The sequence below is a fragment of the Mastomys coucha genome, unplaced genomic scaffold (genome assembly GCF_008632895.1).
Source record: "Mastomys coucha isolate ucsf_1 unplaced genomic scaffold, UCSF_Mcou_1 pScaffold23, whole genome shotgun sequence".
In the NCBI taxonomy this organism is placed as follows: Eukaryota; Metazoa; Chordata; class Mammalia; order Rodentia; family Muridae; genus Mastomys; species Mastomys coucha.
Genome location: NW_022196906.1, coordinates 26,943,640 through 26,968,717, shown reverse-complemented (window position 1 = coordinate 26,968,717; position 25,078 = coordinate 26,943,640). Strand labels below are relative to the sequence as shown.

Here is a 25,078-nt window from a genome sequence, read left to right as displayed (position 1 = left end):
GTTATGAGAAAAGCTCATCTTTATTTACTACAGAGAGTTTGGGCATGCTTCGAAGATGTGCTCAGCCACTAGCACTCAGTAGGAACTACTTGCACAGTAGGGTTTGGAAAATGATGCCAACAAGATGACCAGTGATCAAGATAATGTGCTGTGGTGATTTCTGTGGTCTTCAGGCCAGGAAAAACCTGGGAAGTGAAAAAAACAGGAAACCCAACAATTTTTCAGTAGGCACAAGGAATACATATCCTAGCAAAAGACATTCACCATGAACCCCAAGGGGTACCTTACCATGTGTTGACCAACTTAGAGGAGAATAGCAACAATCTAACAGTAAAAGGGCCAGCACCTGAGCCTTAGTGTCACACTGCAAGGCTCTAGCCAAAATCCTGGCTTGCAGCGCCCTGATTCGAAGCAAGTTCTGTGTTTCAGCTGACTTTTTTTAGGTAATAATATTATTAATGGCACTTGTGACATGGGGTGGTTGTGAGGGTTATATAGGATAACATATTTAAAATAGAATTGCACTATAGCTATAATTCAATATGTTTTGGCCACCACTCTCACATTAAGCTGACCAACAAGATGGCTTATTTAAGAGGAATTCTCTATAATGAATTTACAGCTCAAGGTCATCATTTTCTGCTTTATTTTTAATCAAATTAAAACTTCAAAGCAAGTTTTAATATCAAAATCTTTTAACTCTCTGTCCTTTATTCTGTTAGGTTCTAAAGAAGAACTGGATAATTCCTTTTCAAGTTTCTTAGATTAGGTTAGGTTAAATGTGATCTTCACAGGCACAAATTAAAAGCCCTGTAATTGAACAACTTCTAAAGAACCTCAATCAGCCAGTGAGGGGTTTTGCGGCTGGAGCACATTGGAACCATTTGTAATTGACAGTATTGGCTGATAACTGTCCCTTGTCCTCTATTCACTTTCAAACAGAATGTAAAATGTTGGAACAAAGAGAATGGGAGCCACAGAGCAGGGTATTGACATTAAGTATGGATTCTAAATTGTTGGGTACAATACAGACCTAGGCAGCTAACACTCCCCTCAAAGTTTTCTGGAATGTTTTCTGAATAGAACTCTTGGTCCTTCTTTGTCTTGTTAGCATTTGTACCTGAACACCACCCGGCTGTACAAGTCTTCTAAGAGCCTCTTTTCTGAGGGCTTGACTTTCAGATGAACATTCATTCCCTCCAATTGAGAGTCCCAGAGCCTAGATGGACTCAAATCTCTCATTACAAAGAATCTGTAACCTGGAATCATGGGATATACATCCCAACTTTATATTGAAATTTCCAAAATAAAACCACCAATTTCACCAATTTCACTATATAATTTAAGCAAACCTTGCTGTCTCAGTGGGAAGATAATCATTTACCATTCCTAGACCTGAACCTCTGCCTTAACATCCTTTATTCTTCTTTACCTCTCAATATTTTTATTCAGCACTTACCACTGTTTAATGTAGATACTATTAAATGTGTTCACCTAGGTTATTGTCTGTCTTCCATAACAGAATAATAGCTTCATGAAGGAAGACACAATGACTATTCTGTTCACAACTCAACAAATTCTTACCCAACTCCCTTCCACCAAATCTTAATGAAAACAAACAAACAAAAAAAAAAACAATTTCAATAGATTCCCATTGATCTTAAGACAAAAAGCAAAATCATTAGTAGAGCTTACAAGAAACCATGACTCCCACCCTAAATTTCAACATGGTCTAATGGAACCGTGTCCACTCATACCAGACAGATACACCTAAATTCACTGCCTGGACCATCTGCAGATTGAGCCTTCACAAAAATGGAGATGTTCTCTGCCTTCTGAGACATTCTTCTGCTGCCTTCTTCAATATTGACTTGGGAAAAAAGAGACAGCCCCTCAGTCCTGCTCAGTCTGACATATATGTATGTACACATGTATGTATGTACATACATATATATACACATACATACACACACATACTGCTCATTCTCTAATGATGCTCATATGTCACTTACTAATAGGGATAGATCCCAAATAGTTATAAAATATACTGGCAAATCAATATGATTATGGTGTCACAGGATATACAATTATATTGGACTTCATATGTGCACTCTATCACTGACCAAAATATCATTTTGCACCACATCACTGTGTATGTTCATCCTACAAATATATAATCAATGCCCACCCTGTAGATATAAGCCCCAGGAACAAAGAAACTGTAAGGGCATCGCTCATCTTTAAACTCACAACCCTTAGCCCCTGGTTGGCCTTATCTTAAAAGAACAGATAACTTTATACAGTCATTACTTTTTCTTACTTCAAGTCAACAGTACCCAAGACCATAATTTTCCTAGAACTTTATCAATAGGAGGAGGTGTCTTTAACCAAACCTCAGTAAACTGGCAGCTATTTTTAAAACTGGAGTTCTGGCCTTGTCATCTTCTACTTCACGTCCTAAGATTTTGACTTAGCACTGATCATAATTTACAATAAACTAATCAATATGACTGTCTATATCAGTGGTTCTCAACCTTCCTAAAGCTGTGGCCCTTTAATACAGTTCTTCATGTGATGACACCCCCCCCCAACCATGAAATTATTTTTGTTGCTGCTTCATAACTTTAACTCAGCCACTATTACAAATTTTAATGTAAATATTTTTGGAATTAGAAGTTTGCCAAAGGGCTCATGACCCACAGGTTAAGAAACACTGGTCTACATTATCGCTCTCTCATAGCAGCTCCACGGGGGAGGACGTATGGGCTTTTGTTCACAACTTACACTCTCAGTCCTTAGAACAACTCTGAGAACACCAGGAAGTCAATGGATATTTGTTATTAAATAGGGTAGCTATATTCAGCCCTCATAGACCCATCAAGCTGGGATACTAATATCTTTTGAGCAAAACCATATGAAAAATCAAGATCTTTTTCTTATGTTACTAGTTTTCTGAACCAGCAACTGGCCACATGCAGTTATCAAACACTAAACTGTGGTTAGCACAAAAATGTATGCTACATATAAAATACATGCTGGGATTCAAAGAATTAGTATTAAAAAAGAATGAGATATTTTATGAATATTTTATAATGGTTTCATACTGAAATGATAATATTTTATATGTACTAGATTAAATATAATAAATTATTATAATTCTTAATTAACTATTACCATCATGATGAAACTATTTCCTGAGACTAATAGGAACTTTTAAAAGTTCTATTTGTAGCTTGTATTTCTACTGAAGAATATTCTGATGAATAACTTTCTAATGCTTCATATCACTTCTTTAAGAAAATGTTAGGTTACAGATCAAAACTTAAAGACCTTAATGTTTAATCCTCTTAAAAGAATTCCTACTACTTGTATATAAGGATGAGATTTTTAAAACTAATTTTCTTAGGCATGAACATTCTAATCTCCTTTCCAGACATGAAATAAATGTTGATGAAATGCAGGGAACCCTCAGCTCAAATGGTAGTAGAAAGCCTGCTTACTTCTTCATCCTGTAACTAATCCTGTTCTTCTGATTTTCTCAATTTTGAACTCAAAAATTAGACTCACTTGGTTTTGTCTTCAGATTGACATTATTCATGATGCTTAAGTTATATACCCCTGATTGCCTTCTTTATTTTTTCCCATTGTGTTAGAGATCAAGCCTAGGGCTTTGTGAAGGTTAGACGAGCATTTTATCATTGAGACACATTCCTAGCCATCTCTTAACGTTTTCTTTCAAGATGAGGTCTCATTGTATTTCTAAGGCTGTTCCTGAATTCACTTTGTAGCCTAGGCAGGCTTTGAACTTGCTATCCTCCTGCTCCAGCCTCCAGACTGGCTGGAATGGGAGGCCTGTGATACAAAATTTGGCTACTATGTGGCTTCTTTAGAGGGGCAATTTCCACTTTCCAGTCTGAGAAGGAAAACTTTTTCTGATGGGTTTCATCATTTTTTATTAGACATTTTCTTTATTTACATGTCATATTTCCCAGTTTCCCCTCCAAAACAAAAACAAAAAACAACAACAAGAACAAACCCATCCCCTCCCCCTTCCCCCTGCTCGCGACCTTACCCCCTCCTGTTTACTGGCCCTGGCATTCCCCTACACTGGGGCACAGAACCTTCACAGGGCCAAGGACTTCTCCTCCCATTGATGACCAACTTGGCCATCCTCCACTATACACACGCTGCTGGAGCAATCAGTCCCACCATGTGTACTCTTTGGTTGGTGGTTTAGTCTCTGGGAGCTCTGAGGGTACTAGTAAGTTCATATTGTTGATCATCCTAAAGGGGTTTCATCATTTTTAAAAAGCAGATCAAATCAAAGAATTCTATCTGAACAAATTTATCCATGGCCTAGGGTGCACCCATAAATTTAGTTTAGAGGTATTATACATAATCCATCAGTGTGATCTCAAGAAAATTGTATACTGAGCCTTATCTTTGAGGAATTCATAGGTAGGAGAAGGCAAGTAGCTGTTGATTTCAATATCATGTGGTAAATTCTAATTATCTGTTAAAGAGAAGTGTTGGGTGTAATTGATGAACCAAGTAAAGGAAGCATATCTAGTTTGCTCTGTGTGTGTGTGTGTGTGTGTGTGTGTGTGTGTGTGTGTGTGTGTGTGTTTAGGGTGAGGCAATAGGAGAGATAATCAGGGAGAACTCGTAGTATCTATAAGAATGATGCTATTGATTGTTTAATAATGAGATCTTCTTTTCGCATCACCATCTACAATAGAAACACTGAGTTTGAAAGTATTCACTTCTCCATTATCTGTCCTTTCACTATAACAGTCCCCAGTCTGATTGTGTTAATAAGGTATAATGACATCATGGAGATAAAAAAAAAATGATGAAGATTTTCTGTGTTCCTCTCCTTTCTAAAACACCTTCTGTTACCAGAACTAAAATATTAAAAAAAAAAAAAAAAACCCTGAAGCCCCTCTCCTTGGCTAAAATGACATGACCAATTTCACCTCTCATCCCAGGAAGGCAATGGTCTTACTCTCTCCTTCTTTGAATTACCAGAAGAAGTGGATGACATCCTGAGATGGTCTTCATGCTTCCTGCAGCATTCTCCCAGGACTCACCTTCACAGCAGATGGAAGGCCTTTTAGTAAAGCAAAAGGAGAGGCCAGACTTCTTAATGATATGACAAATGTCCAATTTTATCATATTTTTATCTGGTACTAAAAGCTTGTAGAAATTTCTTCAATCAGGAAGCAGTTTCTGGGTTCTGCCACAGATTAGAACCAAAAGCTAAAATTCAACTTCCTATGTAAGGTACAGATAAATGACTAGTGTTATGGGAGAAGGAGTATCAGCTATGCTAATCTTGATGGTTTTTATCAAGCAGATGATTAGGAAGCAACAGCTAAGTTTTCAGCTTATATTCTTGGCTTGGATCCAACACTTGATGTAGCAAAAACTAATAAATAAGGACTGGTGAGATGAATTAATGGATAAAGGCATCTGTTCCCGTGCCTGACAACCCATGTGGTAGAAAGACAGAACTCCACAAGTTGTCCTTTGATCTCCAGATGTGCACCTGGGCATGCATGCATGTGCGCGCACACACACAGACACACACACACACACACACACACACACACACACTTTTAATAAAATAAAGTAAAATATTTTTAAATGTAACTGTTGAGTGTTTAAAGAAATTTATATAATATTTAAATATGGTTCATGTTTACAAACATTATTAAGTAACACATTCTATCTTAAAATTACCTCCTTGATTATATAATAAATTCAGAAAATTCATTTATAACTTGGAATCCTACTAAAAAATACAAGAAGTCCTGTGGTGAATAATCTGATGAATAAACTCTAACCTCTCATATCCCTGTAATTGCCTTGACTGCTCCAAAACCCAGGGAGTGCTATTGCTCAAATGAACTTCATCAGCCCATGCCTCTGTGTCGTCTTAGGGGTGTGCTCTACAGATTTCTATCATGAGAAGCTTTTCAGAGAATTTCCTAGGCTACAGATTTACAATGCTACTAGCCTATTGACAATTCCGAGACACCAAACGAGAAAGGCTTTTATTTATTTTGCTCAACTTTTCCTAAATGTAGGCATCCACAGAACCTACCTCTGCCTGATAACCTTTTATCATAGAACACATGAAGTCAAAACATTAGCAACCCTCAGTTATGAATGGTTTCTTTCTTCTTGTCAAGGTTATTTCCGGTTCTCTTCTTTCTGTATCTACTTATGATGCACAAATTACAACACAAACAACAAACTGTGGACATGGGTCTGCCTGTGTGTGTGTGTGTGTGTGTGTGTGTGTGTGTGTGTGTTTGTGTGTGTGTGTGTGATGGAGAGTAGCAGAGGGGATTAGAGAAAGGAGGGACCAGTTCTCCTCTGCAGCTATTTTCTTTTCCCAGTGGCTATCTTTGTGTATTGTGCTGTGTGTGTATTTGTTAAAAATTAGGTCACTGTTTCAGTTAGGCTGCCCCACTATTGGTCCCCAGTTGTTCCTGGCAGAGCTATACATGAACAAGAGCCTTCTAGGGAAAACCCAAAGTCTTTCAGGAAGTGGTCTATGATGGTGTGCTATAGTAACTGATGAGTTTCCTTCTGAGTCAGGGATACCACAAGGGGGTCCCCAGGAATTGACATCTCTCTGAGAAGATAGAAAGATCTCCTGAGACTGAGGTCATGACTGCCTCTCCTGTAGCTAAGGACCCTGGAGATTAATAGAATAACAACCAGATTCGAATCCAGGTCCTCTGCTCTCTAAATGCCTCTCACCTCCTTATTGCTACCTTTGTCTAGAGCACCTGTAGGCTTTGCTTTGGGCTTCACCTCATTTACTATGGAAGGCAAGCCCTCAGGATGCATCTCCTTATCATGGAGGTATCCCCTTGAATACATTTTACATCTGCTCCTAAAGCTTTCCTGTGAAAATACTGAACTAAAAATACTTTTGGAGAAGAACATCATCTGCCTGGAGCAATAGCAGACAACCCTTCCCCATACCGGAAGGCCTTTAGCTCCCTCCTTCCATTGTCTTCAGGCACACTGCCCTCTATGACACCTGTGATGTCTCACAGGAAAGTCATATGGCTATATTGAGACTAGACCTCATGGTTTTGTCAAACGAATGAACAAAATAATTATAAAATGAGAATAAACAGGTGTGCTTACACCTGGCATTTCTTCTATAGGTGGTGTATATCTAAATACAGAATCTAATGATGGCCATGTGCATCTTCATGGTCTAGTAATGCCTATGAAATATGTGGTTCTTAATTAAAAAAAATGAGTTGAGTAAATAAAGAAATAAAACTTACAACAGTGTCTTGAAAGACTACAGAGATTGGTGTTTTACTCTGGCAAGAAAAAAAAAATCAGGTACATTAAAAAAATTGGTCACCCACTATCACCCAAAGAAGTGCTTCCTTAAGAGAACACACAGCTTGTCCAGCAAAGCCAAAGTGTGAATCTTCTGGTCTGCACTAATGGCAGTACAAGATAGATGCCACCCGAATGAGCAGGCTGTAGGTTCAGGAAACTCTAAAGAGCCTTACTGACATAAGCCATATCCTATAGGATAAATACTGTAAGAATCTACATAGATCAGGTACTCAGATGAGGTATGAAGATGAATTCAACATGTATAGGAAGAAAATATAATGGCAGTTAGGTACCAGGCACTGTGTAGATGGGTAGAATTGGGGGTTGGTATTTCACGAGTGCAGAATTTCAGTCTGGGGATGTGAATAGATCTGCAGATGACCATGGTGGTAGCTGCACAACACTGTTATGCACTTAGTGCCACTGACTAAGGCCTTTCCTGTACAATTTAAAACTTAGAGGAAAAGGACTGAAAAGTGGTGCTAAGTACCAAAGTTTGGATCCCAGCATGTAGCTGACTAGCAGGCATCATGAAGAGACCCCAGCATCTAACCCCAAAGGATCTGACACTCTCGTATGAGGTCTGAATGTGTACAGGCACATGCACTCACATATGCACAGGCACTCACACACATAAACAAATAAAGGACTAAATCTCTAATTAGAATTCAAGATAAATTGTTAAGGGTTAATATTACATACCATATTCTAAACATAATGTTTGCAATTTCTTTACAAATATAAATTTATTTTCCCCTAATGGCAAAAAAATTTTATTTAACACATCACACACACACACACACACACACACACACACACACACACACACACACACACACCAGAGACACACAGATAGAACACAAAGAAAAACATATTCCTGGATTTCACACTAAACTTTTGGGATGTAGGACACTGGTAAGTGACCAAGATGTCACATTTTAACACATGTAAAATTTAAGAACCACTAGGTTTAAACCATGCCTAATGATTGTTTTTTTTTTTTAATTAGTCTTTCTATTTTGACCAATGGCTGAGTAAAAGCTAAGTGAGAATTCTTGGAACTGCTTTTTTATGCAGATGTTGCCTGATCGCCATGCTCTTATCAGATTTCTGATCCCAGCATGGGCCACTAGCATTGTATCTAACTCCAGAATGAATTGTGTTGAGGTAACCATCTTTTTATTTCTAAATCTCACCTCTATTCCCACCCGCTTCTACCTCTCTGCCTTGTAAAAGACTCTAACCCTGGGAAATTGAGTGCGCCAATTGGGTCATGACCAGGCTTATTTTTCTCTCATTCCCTGTCACTTCCAGTGACCCCTCCAGCATGGGTCACAGCCAGATTTGAAACTAAATACAAGAACAAGAAGCAGGAAAGGGTGACGAGGGCATCAGGCTATAAAACCTTCTTGTCCCAATGCTACACACAATAAAAAGAAAGGACAGGCCTGAAGCCCACATCATGGGTTGGCAGCCTGGGGACTTGGAGGGCAGCAAACCTTGATCACTCTAGGAGCCCAAAGCTTTTTGACTCCCAAATGTTTCCCTTCACCATTAGCAAAATGTGATAAATGGAAGTGAAGCATTCTTAGGACTTCTCCACCTTTGACAGTCTGCAATTGCATGGAGTAAAACCACCATGCACTAAAATTATCTCCATCATCAGCATCATCGTGGCTTACATTCTTGTTAGAGCAAGGTTTTTAAATAAAGGATCTGGCACAAGATTGACTCAAGTAATGTTTCTGCAAGCAAGAGAGGTTATCAGCTCTTCCAAACCTCCAAGACAACGGGGTGTTGAGTGGGAAAGGCACCAGTGTATCTGGGAGACTGTCACGGGACGTGTGTTGAGTATTCTGTGATGTGTACACAAATGCTCTCTCCTGTTATGTAAGGTATATTAAGGAAAAATAAATTATGATAAAGTTAGGTATTCAGAGAATATGTCAGAGGGCATGATTGTGGCCGCCGGTATCTTCTCCCTTTTCTCCTGACCAGCAATTACTCACACATGGATCAAGAAAAATTCCACTGGAGAACATGAATCAGTTGGCCCAATCTTTACTTTAAAACTGAAGACCCCAGAGTTTGGTGGACAAACATACATGCTGTTCAAACCTGAAAGAATGAGCAATGAATAGGTCTGGAAACTATTCATCCAACAGTGGTCATGAAGTCCAGCACTGAGTCAGCATCTTTAACTGGACAAGAGAAATGGCCAACTGAGAGCTAACCCAGAGAGGCCAAGGAAGGACACAAGAAGCAAAAGCAGTGGAAGCATTTCAGGGGGAGGAATTCCCTTTGGCCAGGATGTTCTTGGGAATGAACTCCTAGAGCCAGTCATACCCTTAAATTCTAAGTTCCCTCTGCTGGCCCCGGGGAGTAGAAAGCTTGGAAACAATGCCATGAGCCATCTCGGATGTTGTCATCCCTCTTGCTGCCTTGCTCCCCCTTTTGAATTGGATGATCACTCTGCTAGGTTTATGGACTCTAAATGTCAAACTCATTTCTGTGATGATTGTTGAATTTCTTTGGAATGTCAAAGAGGGCTAGGGCACTCTTCAGTCTACCATACTTCCCTCATTCTAAGAACCAAAGCCATTTTTTAAAAGCTCATATTGAGACAACTACCTGTGGCTAAAAATAGAAAGGCCAAGGCTGGTCAGAGATTGGTAGCTGGAGGATATGAGACCTCAGTACTTTCTGAAAAAACAATGGCTATGACCTCCCAGGATGAGCATGTTCTAAGAAGAGAGAGTTCTACTCACAGTCTGAGAACATGGACAACAGAAACCCTGAGGTAGGCCGTGAGCCCTACAAGTGCTGAACAAGCACCTCTGCTTTGCATTTTCAGATATGGATGAGGAGATAATGGATGAATACGTCGCAGCTGGCCATGCTCCTATATCAGCTCCACTCCCTTTTCTGTATAGTGAATCTGGGCAAGTAACTTAAAGCCTTCAGTTCTCTGTGTAAAATACAAAGCTAGCAATAACCCCTTAAGGGACCTCGTTGAAATGATGCAAATATTCAACAAAACCATTTCTATATACCCTCTTCTGCTTGTCTGTGACAATTTCTGTTTCTCAATATCTTTCTGTAAACAATTAAAATGAACAGCTTCTGAATGTGAACAGATAGATGTCTTTTAGTGAGTTGTAGAAAAAAATAACAATCCCCCTGTCATGACTCCTTACTTTCTCATGGTTGCATTGTTGACTTTGCTGAGTGTCCCTAATCCAGATAATTTTCTCCTTTTCAACTCTATTTCATGTATTGCAAAAACAAAAAACAAAAAACAACAACAACAACAAAAACAAAACTTTCTCAGTTCAGCTGGCTACAAGATTCTAGAAAGGGGTCCACAAACCCCTAACACTGAGTGTTACTTAGTTTTGTCACTTGAATTTACTGACTACTATTCTGATGATAAAGATTAGACTCAGATAATCCCTGCCCACAAATCAATTACTAAATCCTTCCACCAATGGTTGCTTGTTTTCTTTCAGTCACAAGAAATCATTAAGTGACAAATAGAAATTAGGAAACCCTATCAGACATATTGTCCCACTACCTGGGTTGTTAGTTTGGACCTTGTATGACCCTGCTTCAATGAGCCAAGGAGCAGAAATGGGACAATTATCAGAGCAGAGAAATGACTGGAGGACATGTGGGTCAGAGCCTTGGAACAAACAGACCTGCGTGTGAATCCTTGTTCTTCTAAGGTGCTTCTTAGTATCAAGTTAGGACCGGGGAATCACCAGGATTCAGGGTACAGTGGTAAGATTCTGGCAAGTAAGATTTTCTAGGTCTGTGTCTGTCTGAAAACTCAGCAGGACCCCTCCCCATTCAGGTCAGCCCTCCTTGGGAGTAGGGTGTAGGGGAAGATGGCAGCTCCAGTGAGCCCTTGCAGCAGAAGACTGTCAAGTTAGTCTCCTGCCCAGCACCAGAGCAGAGTATGTCAGACCACTCACAGCACTGCTGTTTGATGTTATCGGGCTGCTGCGGAGGTGAACCGTAGATGGTAAGGAGTTCGTGTCTGTTCATCGTTGTGGTTGCCCCCAAGCGGAGCCAACAAAGTAACACTTGAAGCCATTTTTGCAGAGAACTGCAAAAACAGCCGAGGCTTCAAGCCAGTCAGTGGTTCCACTGCAGTTCAAGAAAACACCCACAGAGTGGTAGAGGCAGCTGCAGAATCACCACAGAACTGAGCAACACACAAAGACACAAACACACACCCCCACAACAGCTTAAACCAAATGGGCGGGAGCAAGGGCTCCTATGTCAGAAAATAGGCAGTAAAGTCTTTCAAATGGTATTATCAATGTGTCAGCATGACTTCCTTTAAGAGGTTTGCCTTCTACAAAGAGTCATTACAGTTATCTGCCACCTAGCAGAGGGCCAAAGGACTAGAGGGACATTGCAGGTAGAACATTCCACCACCTTCTTTGAAAAAGGCACTTTTAAGATGAAAAAGGGGGAAAAAATCCCAGGACTCAGAGCTTGAAACTGAGTTTCTACTGCAGAGAAGTAAAAATGATTTCTCTCTAAAGAAGCAAAGGAAGTCCGAATTAGGGCTCTGTTGGAGTTCATAGACACTTTTAAATGGGAAAGAAGAATTATTAGTAATCATGATTATTTGTGCATGCAAGTAAAACGTGTCTCCTTCCAAGTGGAATGGCCAGTCGTGGGTTGACCACGCAAATGTTCAACACACCTAAACAGATGTCACAGTCACTGTGGAGCCAGCTATTTAGCAAGAACCCATGGGAGCATATGTGATGCTCCTTGGCTTTGTTATTGAGCATAGGGAACCAACATAAAAGAAGTGAACACTGAAATATGAACTCTAACTGGTGCTCTGAAGAGACAGTGTACAGTGACCAAGGTCTCCAGCCATACTTCTGGTCAGCAGAGCCTGTCTATCTCACCTATACAATTTAAGCATTTTAGTAAACGTGTCATATTGTAGAGCTATGTACGTCCAGTTGAAATATGATTCTTCCTACAAGGTAAAACTTTTAAAGGAACTCAAGGCAGTTGACACAGCCATCGTAATATTTGAAAGTAGAAGTAAAAGATTTCTCAGGAGGTTATTTTAATGGCTACATTCTCTTTTCTAAAATAGGATATGAATAGGCTTCATGCTGTCTATTCACTTCTGTGAGGTCTGTTATAGTTAAGCCTAGAGATACAAAAGCTCTTACCAGTCACTGGATGGAAAAATACAGCAGACTCCTCCAACGTCACTATCCAGAAAGCAAGTGAGAATTTTGCTATAACAAACTTTGTTCGCAGGGATCTGCAGCAGGACCTGAGGTCTGTCTCCTCTAAAGCTTTTCTAAATAAGGAAGATGGTGGAAATCTTTGTAGCACATCTTGAATAGCTGAGTTTTGGGGAACAAATCCAACTGTACAACATGTTCAGTAAGTAGTGTTAAATTCAACACAAACATATTGAGGATCCGCTGTCATGATGCCTTCTCTTTTGCCTTAATATTCCCATCGTTTAGAAAAAAACAAGAAAGTAGCTTGAGAAACAAATAGCTCAGTAGTTAAGACACTTGCTGCCCTTGCTAAAGACTAGAGTTTGGTTCCCAGCACTCAGGTCAGGTGGCTCACAACTGCCTGTAACTCAAGTTCTGGGCAATCTGATAACCTCCTCTACTCCTCTAGTACTCAGATAGTACACACACACACACACACACACACACACACACACACACACATTTTAATCTTTAAAAAAATGTTTAAATGTTGAAGATGCATAGCTCATCAGATATGTTTGAGAAAGGACAAAACAGGACAATGGTGCCACCAAGAATCTTAAACCCCACATTGGCCTTGCCAGTGGTTTCCTCGTGGTAGATGGCTTACACATAGATTGACATAACTCCATATGACAGAGAACTCTTCAACACTCTGAGGTGGTCAAGATCATACCTAGACCAGGTTACCACTCTCCCTTCTCTAACAACATATTGGTGTTTCTGGGAATATCCTCTCCAGCCCCTGAGCATGCTGAGCAGGTTGCTGGCTCTTCCCCTTTCACAGTCATCACCAAAATGAAACCTGACACCAGAATTATCATTTTGGCAAGGAGATGATGAAATCCATTTAACCTTTGCACTCTCTTGGCTGATAATTCCCTCCGCTCCTCATGGAATCTGTGGCTTCTCCTGAAGGTTAGACTCATAGAATAGCAGTCATGCTGACACACCAGCTAGTCTGTCCTTTTCGTTGTAAGCATTCATTTCTAGCCAATACTCATGAACCTTTATACAAATTGAATGTCCAAATCTCAGTTTGAAGAAAATGCCTAGATCCCCTCCATATTCAGAACATGAAGAGAATCAAAGTCTCGGATGAATGGTGCAAGGAGTGTTCTGACTACAGATGCAGACATGTGTCCACTATCAGGGCATAATTGAGGTCTCCCAGGGCAGCAAAAGGTTCATGCTATTAGCACTTTTTTATCCTGTTTGGAATTAAGTCTGTCACTTGGTCTAATTCCCTCTTAGTAAGAAGCTTTCAGTGCCAGAGATATATGATTGGCAGCATGACCACTGTCATGTGGCAGCAGCTTCAATCCTCAGTGTTCCCTGAGTGGAGTGGGGACTTCCTGAGGACATAGGCAAGAGAAGGTTGACACATAAAAAAACAGGAGCAGTAGCTCTTCAGGACGTCACTCTTTGACCTGACTCAGAACCAAACCTTATGACTGAGAGACAGAGTCCAATGTCAGACACACAATTGTCCAGTCAAGATGCAAAATTTGTATGAGCATTTCCCACACTCACTAACCCATTCCTAACTGGTACCCAGTTTCCTGATTAGAACCTGAAAGAAGTGTGTTTTTTGTGAAGCTATACTTTTAGGATTTTGCATAACTAGAAGCTTCTCATCTTCTACTGAAACTATTTCTTCCAGTCCTTTACTTTCAAGCAAGTGCTAGATTGATAATCTCTCAACATGAGACTTTTTGGGGACTGTGACATGAACTTCTCCACTAGCTGGCCAAAATGCATTCTGTCCTTAGCAGGATCTCTTTATGGAACCTAGATGTCCATGTTTTATGAGATTTAGAACTCTCATGGTAACCAAGATGGAGGCAAATTTGTCTTCTCCAATTCATCCCACTCCGAATCAACTTGTCTGCTTACAGCAAAGCAACTTAAGAAACACATCATAATGGCTGGCGAGATGGCTTCACAGGTAAGAACACTGACTGCTCTCCAGAAGGTCCTGAGTTCAAATCCCAGCAACCACATGGTGACTCACAACCACCCATAATGAGATCTGACGCCCTCTTCTGGTGTGTCTGAAGACAGCTACAGTATATCTATCACTTATAATAATGATTAATAAATCTTTGGGTTGGAGCAAGCAGGGCTTACCAGAGCAAGCAGGGTTGACAGGAGCAAGAAGAATTCCTAAATTCAATTCCCAACAATCACATGTTCACAACCATCTGTACAGTTACAGTGTACTCATATACATAAAACAAATAAATAAATCTTTATTAAAAAAAAGAAAGGCCATAATTAGAGAGTGTGTCATTTTTTTCTTATTTTAACATTAGTGTGTGTGCACATTGCTTTTTGTTTTGTTTTACTCTTTGACTTGAGACTGGATGCCTTTGATGAGCTTGGCACTTACCAATTTGGCTGGACATATCTACCAGGGAGCCCAACAGATGCTTCTGTCTCTGCACACACAGCCCCAGACCACTGCTGTGACTCCTGCAATGCACCCCTGTGTTCAGCTTTCTTACATGGATTCTGGTGGATGGGACTCGGGTCCTTATTTTTGCGCAGCAAGCACTTTACCAACTAAGCCGTCTCCTCAGCCCTCATTTTAAGTTTCTGAGTGTAACAGCAGAACTGTTTAATTTTTGTCTACTCTAAATCATTGAATTTTCATAACAATACAATGATGAACATCAGTTTCTCCAAATTATGAATAGAGAAGATGAACTGGAAATGTTTAAAGTACTTCCCAAACACTATGCTTCTCCTCCAGTGGAGGCAGAATTTGAATCCAGACGTGACTATTAGCATTCAATCTTAGATATCTGCCAGGGCTTGTGTATGGAAATGTACCCATAATATCTAAATACTAGCTTCAAGAAAAGTTATGTGGAGCTTATAAAATGTTAATCTTAATCTTTCAGCCTGGAGAGCAATAAACAAACATTATTGACTTCCCACAGAGAAGGATGCTCAGGTCAGCACCATGGGATTGAGAGATAAACGCTACAGAATGGAAAGAGAGAACACTGATGAAGCACTTGGGTAAACTCAGGCAAGACATGTCTCTAATCAAATTATCAGAGCCAAATTCCTGTTATTCCTTTTGGAACTCCTTTTGCTTACGAAGCAGATATGGATTGGAGAGCAGATGGGTCCCTATTGTTGTTCTGCAGGCTTGCTTGTGTTAGGTCAGCATGTTAGTTCCCCTACCTCCCTAAATACTGAGAACCACTTTTGGAATCGGGACAGGAAGTACACCCCCTCCTTAAACTCTTTACTTTCTGAAGAAGTCATGGGTGGTAAAGATGTTTCCTGCCATTCTCTATAGAAGCAAGAGTCACTGCAGGGTTGTTTCATTATCAGTGGAGTAGTTGTCCCATGTATCTATGCCCCTTAGGAATGAAAGAGCAGTCAAGACAGAGCCCACTAGCCTCAAGCCGTCACAGTTGCAAGTAAGCAAGCAAATCTGTCACCTTCCTGTATTATCTACAAATGGTGTTTGTTTCCTTTGACGTATATTCTTACACTTGGGGAGGGAGGGATTTCTCGAAAAACAATATTGTTGAATATACCAATTCCCTGCCCCCAGCCACCCTTTCTGTTTCCTTTTCAAGGATCCAGAAATTGCTAAATGGCATATCCTGGACAACCAACACTCTTCAGCTAAAAATATCAGAGGGTGAACTTATCTTGAACAATGCTTCCTCTCCAGGGGGTTCATAGACATTATCTCATTTATCCTTAAAAACACCCTGCAAGGTAGAGAATGGCCAAAGAACTGGATCCCAGAAAGGGAAGCTTTAAGACAAAAGGTCATTGGTGGATGTTTGATTCTGAAGCCCAGCAGAACAGCTCAGATATGTAACTTTAAAGCTGTAAAATCCACTCACCAGGCATCAATTACTTGACTCCAGAAACCCACAGACTCCTTACAAAACAAGACTCCTGGCATATAGGAAAAGGCGAAGCTTTGTGGAAATTGAACCCCCCAAAGCTACTTCTTCAGGGTAATGATAATTTCTTCATATCTATAATAAACTGGGGAACCTTAATCATCTCTTCAAATTGCCCCATCTGCCTCCTAACCTCATTTGCTAATGTGGCTTCATGTGTCACCTACACAAACTGGCTTATTTGTCTCAACAGAATGGAATATATGTGTGTATTTACACATATATATGTATGTGTGTGTATTATATATGTATATGTATATATGTACATATATATATGCCTTTGAGAAGTCATACATGACTTGGTTATATATACTTCAAAAACAGATTCCATAATCAACAGAATGCATTGTTTTGTTATTCTTTATATTGTCTTATACTCCTTTTCTCAAGACTTGGTCCCATGCCCAAACCTGAGAGTCATGACAGCTTGTAGGCCCTCTTAGGTACATATGCAAATGTCACTGACTTAAATATCTCCTGGATGCCTCTCATGCTTCATTTTCTCCTCACCCATCCTCAAGCCCAAGGAGACTGAGCATGGAAGCACGAACTGATGAGTTCTGTCCTCTCTCGCTGCCAGATGATTGAGCAGGAAGTTAAGAGGAGATAGGAGAGTATGTTCTGAGTTTTACCTTATTTCTTCCCTGTAGGGTGTCTATGACTGAGTCCTGGCCACAAGGCCAGCTCCACCAAACATTCCTTCAAACAGGGTTCTTTGTCTGGTTTTTTTAGTAAGCATCACTTCCTGATGGTCCCCATCCTGGAAGTTTTAAAGAATCCTGCTGCTAGTGTTGCCAATTCTTTTGTAGTCCCTATTATATGTGTTAAAGCCACAAACGCACTCTGTAAATAGTTCCTACATTAAACTTGTTAACAGCTCCTAGATACAATGGATTCCATTTGTCCTAGTTTGCTTTTCTGACCTTGCAATAAAGCCATGATCAAATGCACCTTGGAGAAAGAAAAAGTTTATTTCGTCTCACAAGTTACAATCTGTCATTGAGTGAGGCTAATAGCAGGAACCTGGAAGCACCAACAGAAACAGAGCCATGGAGGAATGCTGCTTACTGGCTTCTTCCCTTGCTCTTGATTAGCAACATTTCTAATACATCCTACACCTACCTGCCTAGGAGTGATATTTTCCACACTGGTCTGGTTCTCTCGTACATCAATTACCAATCAAGAAAATCTTCCACAGACATGCCCATAGGCCAATCGGACAGAGACAATTCTTCAACTGGGATTTCCTCTTTCCTAGTGTGGCAGGCTGACAAGCAAGATTAGTCCTTATACTCTGTTTACTGAGGGTACCCAAACTAATATAATTCCTGATTTCTGTTGCTTTCCTGCCTTTCAGTGAGTTCTTTCATTGTATTTTTTGTGTATGATTCTTTGCATATATGTATGTATGTGTACCATGTACATGCTTGGGACCTAGAAAGGTCAGAAGGAAGGCATCAGATCCTTGGGAACTAGAATTGAAGCTGCTTGTAAACCACCATATGGGTGCTGGGAACTAAACCTGGGTCCCTGTGAGAGCAGCAAGTGCCCTTACCACTTAACCCCCTTCCTCCAGTTCAGATAACATTTATATATTAAACCCTCAATATATGTGACCTTGATTCCTAAGTTACTTCTAAATATCTCCCCACCTGCACCCCTGTTGTATCCTAGTCGTTGTTTACATGTCTAAAATATAAGGGCATCTATGTTGCTCAAATTCCTTCAAGTTCCCAGATATAATCAACATATCCTTGATTGGTATGTCTGTGTCTATCAGTCTTTTTGGATTAAGACTTTTGTCTCTGCTTCCAGGATATCGACAATAAATATTTACTAAATGAATGAGTATTGAATAGGACTTTTGATTTTTAAGCGAACACACTATTTACTTTCACAGCTTTCTTCTCATTTAAGAGGTAGTTTGGGATTACCCTGAAGGAAGCCTCCTGAAGAAACCATAGGAATGCAAATAGATCAGTGCAAGGCCATTTAACTTGGGCACAACTGTTGTCTTTGGCCTCAGTGACAACTGAGCTCAAAAGCAGAGCCTTGCACAGATCTCAGGTTCAGTTCCTGATTTCTCAACTAGTCCTGTGACTGTGACCCCTGGGAAAGTTGCTTCACTTTCTGTGTCTCAGGTTACTAAGTAATAAAATGTGAACAACAAAAGCTTCTAAAAAATGAGTTTCACTTCAAGGATTCAAAGATTTAGCACACAGAAAGTACCACTAATGATATATGACATAAGAGAGGGAATCAAGAGAATCAATGAGTGCTTCTCAAACAATCCTACGTTCCCAACATCCAACCATGCTGCCTTTTTGTACTGTGGTTGTTTATCCTTTAATCAAACAGGTGTCTATCTGCAAATAAAAGACATGACAATGTTGATCATTTGAGCCTCTGGGTCCTCACATAAATTTGTCAATGCCTTTACTCAATACCATGAAGGAACTTTTCATACATTCTCTTCTTTTCACTTCAGTAGTTTTTCAGAAGCCAGGAGATAATAGATAGATGATAGAAAATGGAGTTATATAGATAGATAAATTGATGTATAGGTTATAGACAGATAGATAGATTGATAGCTGGATAGATAAAGATTGATAGATGGAGAGATAGATAGTAGATAGATAGATAGATAGATAGATAGATAGATAGATAGATAGATAGATAGATAGATAGATAGATATTCCATAAATTTATAAGGTAGCTGGAAGATCTCCATTCCTTCATGTCATCATACTTCAGACTGTTGAATACTGTTTTTATTGAGCTCCATGAGCTTTTCAAAAAACCTGCAAGACATAACTGTACCCCCATATCTTCCTGTCTTTGATTTTTTTGAAGACTCTTATATCTTCATTCTGTCCAAGGGAATAATAGAGAGATCTAAATTTGACATTTCAACTTTATACCTACCAATGTTTTTAATGCATAAATTGGTTATTAAAATAGATTCTCTTAAAATTCTAGAAAAAGAAAGGCTTCTCTTTTTAGAATTTTAAGAATTCTATCAAGAAAAAACTCCCTTTGCAAAATTAGTGAAAAATTCTAATCTATTACATTTTTTAATATTTTTAAATTTATGTGTATATTTACAATTGAGAAGATATTCTATATCTAGTTTTATATCTCAAATTTTCCATATTTACAAAGAATAGTTACTGATCCACATTATATATTAATTATATATATATACAGTGCAATCACATAGGCTCCAGGGACAAATGAAACATATGCTTGCTTCCTTAACCCAGCTAGCATGTCAAGATAAAGCAGGATTATCCAATATTCCACAGACATGGGCTGCCCAGGGAAACATGAAAAGGAAGAAGGTTCTTATGTGGAATCTCATTGTTCCTAGAAGCCTAGCATTCCATAGGTACCTGTGTACTGAGTGGACACTGAGCCTAAAAGATTGAGGTAGTCTATTCATAGGAAGAATAAGGCCTGACCACTAAGTCAATACTGTAGGTTCTTTAAAAAGCTTTACAAGTAGCCACATGCTCACCTGCTTAACCAACAGGGAATTTCATGCTGGAGAAGCAACCACTCAGCCCACTTTGATTTCTTGCCTCTCCTGTACTGTTCACTGTCTCAGCTTACTTACAAGGATACATTTATGACTTAACAATGTAACTCCCAATAGGCAAATCAGAATGACATCTCCTTCTGTTCATCTGCATCCATTTACTAAATGGATCCAGGAAGATGACACCAAAACTGACCACTGGACCCTTAGCCTGATTCCTGCAGATCCTCTGCCTTGCTTTCATTGGGGTTCCAAGGTAAACACAGACACAGAATATGGCCCAATAGCCCATTCCCCCATGGCACAGAATAGCATCTTCTAAACACTGGACTAGCTTCCGGTAAGTCAGCAACATAGAGACCTTTGACACGTACAAGCCAGGGAGAGGTTCTTGAAGGAACAATGGCCCATACAGTAAACTATTTACACACCCCACTGCCTTCTGTTGTGGCTACTGAGTCACCTGGCAACTTGTATTGTTTAATTTGCAACCCCCAGACCTCCCTCAGCAACCCCCACACCTCCCTGCTCAGTTCTTGTCACTGATAGAATCATCCAGGTCCTCTCTGCCCCCCCACGCCCACTGCCTGCCTTCATCATTTCCCCTATTGTTTGCAGGGCTGGCCCTGACCCCTGTATTTATAAAGGCCACTTCCCGCTGCATCATTGTGTGCTCTGTAGCTGTCAGCTCCCCACATTTCCTGACAATGGGGCGCAGGGGGGGTTAACAGCTCCAATCCAGCTCCCGACTTCCTCCATGTCCTGTTTACAGCGTCTCTCCAGCCGCTCCTCAAGCTGAATCCATCAGCTCTGATTTATTCCAGCAAGTGCTTCAGTGAGAGCCAACATGGCCTAGTCTAAAGGTTTGTCTACATGCAAACATCCCAAGAACAAAGGGCTTCCATGTGATCAGCAGCAAATCCAGCCTGCGTGTCTGGATTGATGGTGGATTTTATGTTAAAGCCAAAGATACTGGCTTTGAGTCAGACATCATCCTCTCCTTGGTTCTCAGTATATAGAAAGAGTGATAATTGCAATTTCTACATCACCCCCTAGATTTCCAGAGTTTAGTAGCTGGAGGTGTGTAACATAAGAACAACCATAAATAAGATAAAAGGCTGCCCAAGTGGATAAATATCTAGGAAGGCAAGCATAGCCTTCACAGAAGCATAACATTTGTGTCTCCTAAGATCTCTTTCCTTTCCATCTCTGACTTGCTCCCATAAAAGATCACCTTCTGTGGGATGGGTGAATGGAGAGAAGAGTAGCTTTGTGCATCTGCTTCCATCATCTCTCACTGCTTTCAAACTTAACTTCACAGACACCCCTTGCATGTCCACATCTGAGATGATAAAGTGAAGCTCAGGGTGATGGGAGGAATTTGCTTGCGGCGTGATTCTGCAACAGAGTCCTGTTCCTGACAATGCTGGAGTTTTTAAGGCTTTGCCTTTCCTCCTCCTTCAGTTACCAAGGTCTTGTATTCTCTCAGTTAATACTTTAATTTGTCTTATTTCCTCATCCCTTTTCACCCATCCTTCACTTTCCTAGGAACATGTTGGACTAGTGTATTGTTAAGCCCTCAAGACTCACATCTGGTATGGAATCTTTCAAGGTTCAGTCTACCTGGATATGGTCCCTGTCAAGTCAGGTACTAGCCCAGGGACACTGTCTGTGAGGCTCAGTTGTCTCACCAGGGAACTCTGGCTACTCTGCATTGTTTATTATTACAGCCGGTGCTCTGTTCTGAGTGGAGAACAAAAGCAGAAGACAGCTAGAGTCACCAACACATCAATCAGTGCTACTCTCATGCCTTAATTTTGCTTTGGCAAACCCGTACTTTTTCCTAGCATCTGGATATCAACGGCCAGGCACCTCATTCTCTGAGAGCACCTGGCCCCTCTCTCTGTCTCTGTCCTTGGGCTCAAAGGCTGAGTATGCTATATGTGTTTGGCCTGAGTTGCATGTTCCTCCCAGTGTGATAGTCTCCACCCTTGCCCTCTCACCCAGCAAGCATCCTGTTTCATTCTGCTGCTGCTCCAGACTGCAGAGTTCCCAGCAGGTGATGGGCCAGACTCCGGACCAGTGACAGGGTGAGTAATGCACAGGGCAGACAGTAGGTCAAAGGGCAGCTGTTCCTAGGATTGCATCTCTTTAGATGAGGAGGCACAGTAACTGTGATCACCCTGTGGAATTAGTCCTCAGAGCTGATGGGCAAGATAAAGCACATTAACAAAACGTGCCCTCTTTGATTTTATGCTACGGGGCAGAAGCTTGCCCAGAGAACCTAAATTCTCTCTCTTAAGGCTGCTCCTGCTAAACAATCAACCTTATCATCACTGAAGTCATCAAGTAACTCTAGAATGTACCTAAGGGGAGGCTAGAAAAACTTTCCTTTCATGAATGAGGAAACAGAGTGGCACATCTTCCATTATATACTACTATGACTGGCACTTAAAATGCCTTGGCATTGTTATACTAATAGAAACAGAATTGTAATAGTGAAAGAACTCGGAGGGTGTGTGCTAAGAATTGAGCAGATATAATAGACAGAGATAGTAACCTGTCAAAGGGGCAGGAAGAAGAGGGTCTTACATGTGCAGAAAGCCGTGTATGCAGCACACATGAAGCAGAAGGTGAGCTTATTTTTTTTTTTAGATAAAAATCTAGATCATAGTGGTCTAGAGAGCTACACTACAGAGCAAAGTCCTCACCCCATCATACTGGATCTGTTAAAGGGTCCATAAAACCTGATAAAGGCACCAATGAGATGATACAATAAAGAAGTACTCTGGATCTCAATGAAAAGAGAATTAAAGGGAGATGAAGATGGCATGCATGTGAAGCCTTCTGGATTAATGCTTCCATCACTGAGTATCCAATGGGTATCAGAACCTGAATCTGTCACCATGTACAGTCTATACCACCATTTATGATAGTGCGTACTACAAGTGAGTAGCTGCTAGTCTCGGCCACTCTTTCATTCTGTAGCCACAGTGGTCTACAGGGCTGCCACAGGTCCCAGCAATTAAATGGGTGTTATTCCTACAGAGGAAGATAAACGGTAAACGCATCAGACAATTTTAAGGACTGGTAAAAACTACATGCTGACTATTTTCCCTACATTGATTTCCCAGAATTACATGGAAAGTAAAGGAATGACCCAAGACTTGATTTCAGAACTGCATCCTCAGCATGGTGCAATCTACATGTACTCAAGGGTAGAAGCCAACCTGGACTGAGATATCTCAATAAAGAAGTGTTGGAGAAAATGAAGATTGGATTCTAGAAAATCTTGGTGTTAGAATCTACAAGACATGTTTAATATTCTATTACTGGCTGTGGACCATTAGCTGTAGATGCAGAAAAAGACAATGACTCTCACATACATCTTAGGGACTTTGAGACTTGAATTCCCCATTATGCATACATCTAATGCCCTCTCAACTTACATATCCTAAGTATTTACTTTGTCTTATGTGGGCAATACATCTTCATGAATGAAAATAAGCACACAGCTCCTACATTTAGTTTAGTCACAGAAAAGTGAATAAATAAACAAACAAAAGAAAAATAAGTGTCCCTTCTGAGTGCCTACCTATGACAGCTGTGCACTTCGATACAATGTGATAGTAAGTCACAAATGCCATAATGTTTCCATCACCTGCAGACAACAGCCCAGGTGAGTGTGAAGAGGCTTCAGACTGTAGAAAGACGTAAGAATGAGAAGAAATATGAGACCTGTAACAAAACACATTTTGGAGCTGGGTGTAGCAGTATAATTCTTTAAACCTAGCAGAAGCAGAGGCAGGTGAATCTCTGTGTCTTTGACCCATTCTGGCCTATAGCTCATTTAAGGCCATCCAATCATACATGGTGAACCCCTGATTAAAACAAAACAAAATACCAGAGGTTTTATATGATTTATGTAAAATGCTTGGGGCCAAAGTTACTATTTGCTTGTATGTAGTGAGATACCCTGGGACTGAGATGTCACATAAGTGTGTACACATTGCCCAGATAAAATTTTATTCAAGATTCTCTTATACTTGCTTGTTTGTTTATGTGGTGTCCCTAGAAATTGAACTTGAAGTCGTGAATATGCTAAGCACACACTCTACCACAAACCTGGATACCCAGCCCTCAGAGCACTATATGTTGACAGGAACCTACCACGGGAGATTATATGCAGATTTTGTGCCTACGGCATCCTATAGAGACAAAGAGTTTTTTAATTTGGGAGACATACTGATTCGTGGCTTTTGGATGCCATGTGCAACTTTACCTGATATTCAAATGTCATTTTTTGGATAAAGAGAAAGGCAATTGATCTTATTAATCTGAGCTTCTGCTTTTTCAGATAAAACCAGCTAAGTACAGGAACTGATCTAAAATAACACAGGAGAACTCACAAGCTAATCATTAAAATTGTCCATAAAGTCAGAAGCAGAATATTCCAACCATTCTTAGTGGAGGTGAATTTTTATTCTTTCAGGAATATATTTGACTCTGGGAGACATCCTAAACCTCAGAAAAAGCCCAAGATAATGCATAATGGAAACATTGTGAAGAATGAATTTTTGGTCAACAGATTAGCAATAATGGTGATGGAAAATTTATCGAGTTTTCTTATGGAGAGGTATTAAACAAAATGACTTTTCTTCTTTAAAAATTCTATATGCCAAATATTTTTTATCACTGATTTCTCATGAGGAGACAAAATTCTGTCTGAGCGGTAAGGAGATTTTCCCCCTATGTCATATCAAGATCCTGAAATAAAACTTAGAATAGAATCTAGGATCTGTTTCAACCACTTTATAGTTCTGTTCCTTTCCATGACTGTAAATTGTGGTTCATACTTTAAACCAGTAGCGGTACCTTTTTTTAAACATTCTTCTCATAGCATAGGTCCCCAACTTAGAGATCCTTCATTATGATTCATTAGATATGTATTATTTTAC

The 25,078-nt window shown here is 40.1% G+C and overlaps 2 long non-coding RNA genes across 3 annotated transcripts; one reads left to right on the top strand and one right to left on the bottom strand.

Annotated features, from left to right (window-relative positions):
- Window positions 1–20,169, bottom strand: LOC116073534. Its single transcript, XR_004111861.1, has 3 exons — window positions 20,100–20,169; window positions 5,026–5,110; window positions 1–185 (listed from the first exon to the last, which is right to left on the bottom strand). It is a non-coding gene; the product is annotated as an uncharacterized LOC116073534 (long non-coding RNA).
- On the top strand, window positions 20,153–23,393 carry LOC116073533. Of its 2 annotated transcripts, XR_004111860.1 has the most exons (6): window positions 20,153–20,376; window positions 20,893–20,983; window positions 21,442–21,592; window positions 21,669–21,768; window positions 21,851–22,210; window positions 23,255–23,393. It is a non-coding gene; the product is annotated as an uncharacterized LOC116073533 (long non-coding RNA). The 2 variants fall into 2 exon arrangements; XR_004111859.1 differs by having other exon boundaries at window positions 21,442–21,768.
- The last annotated feature ends 1,685 nt before the right edge of the window (window positions 23,394–25,078 follow it).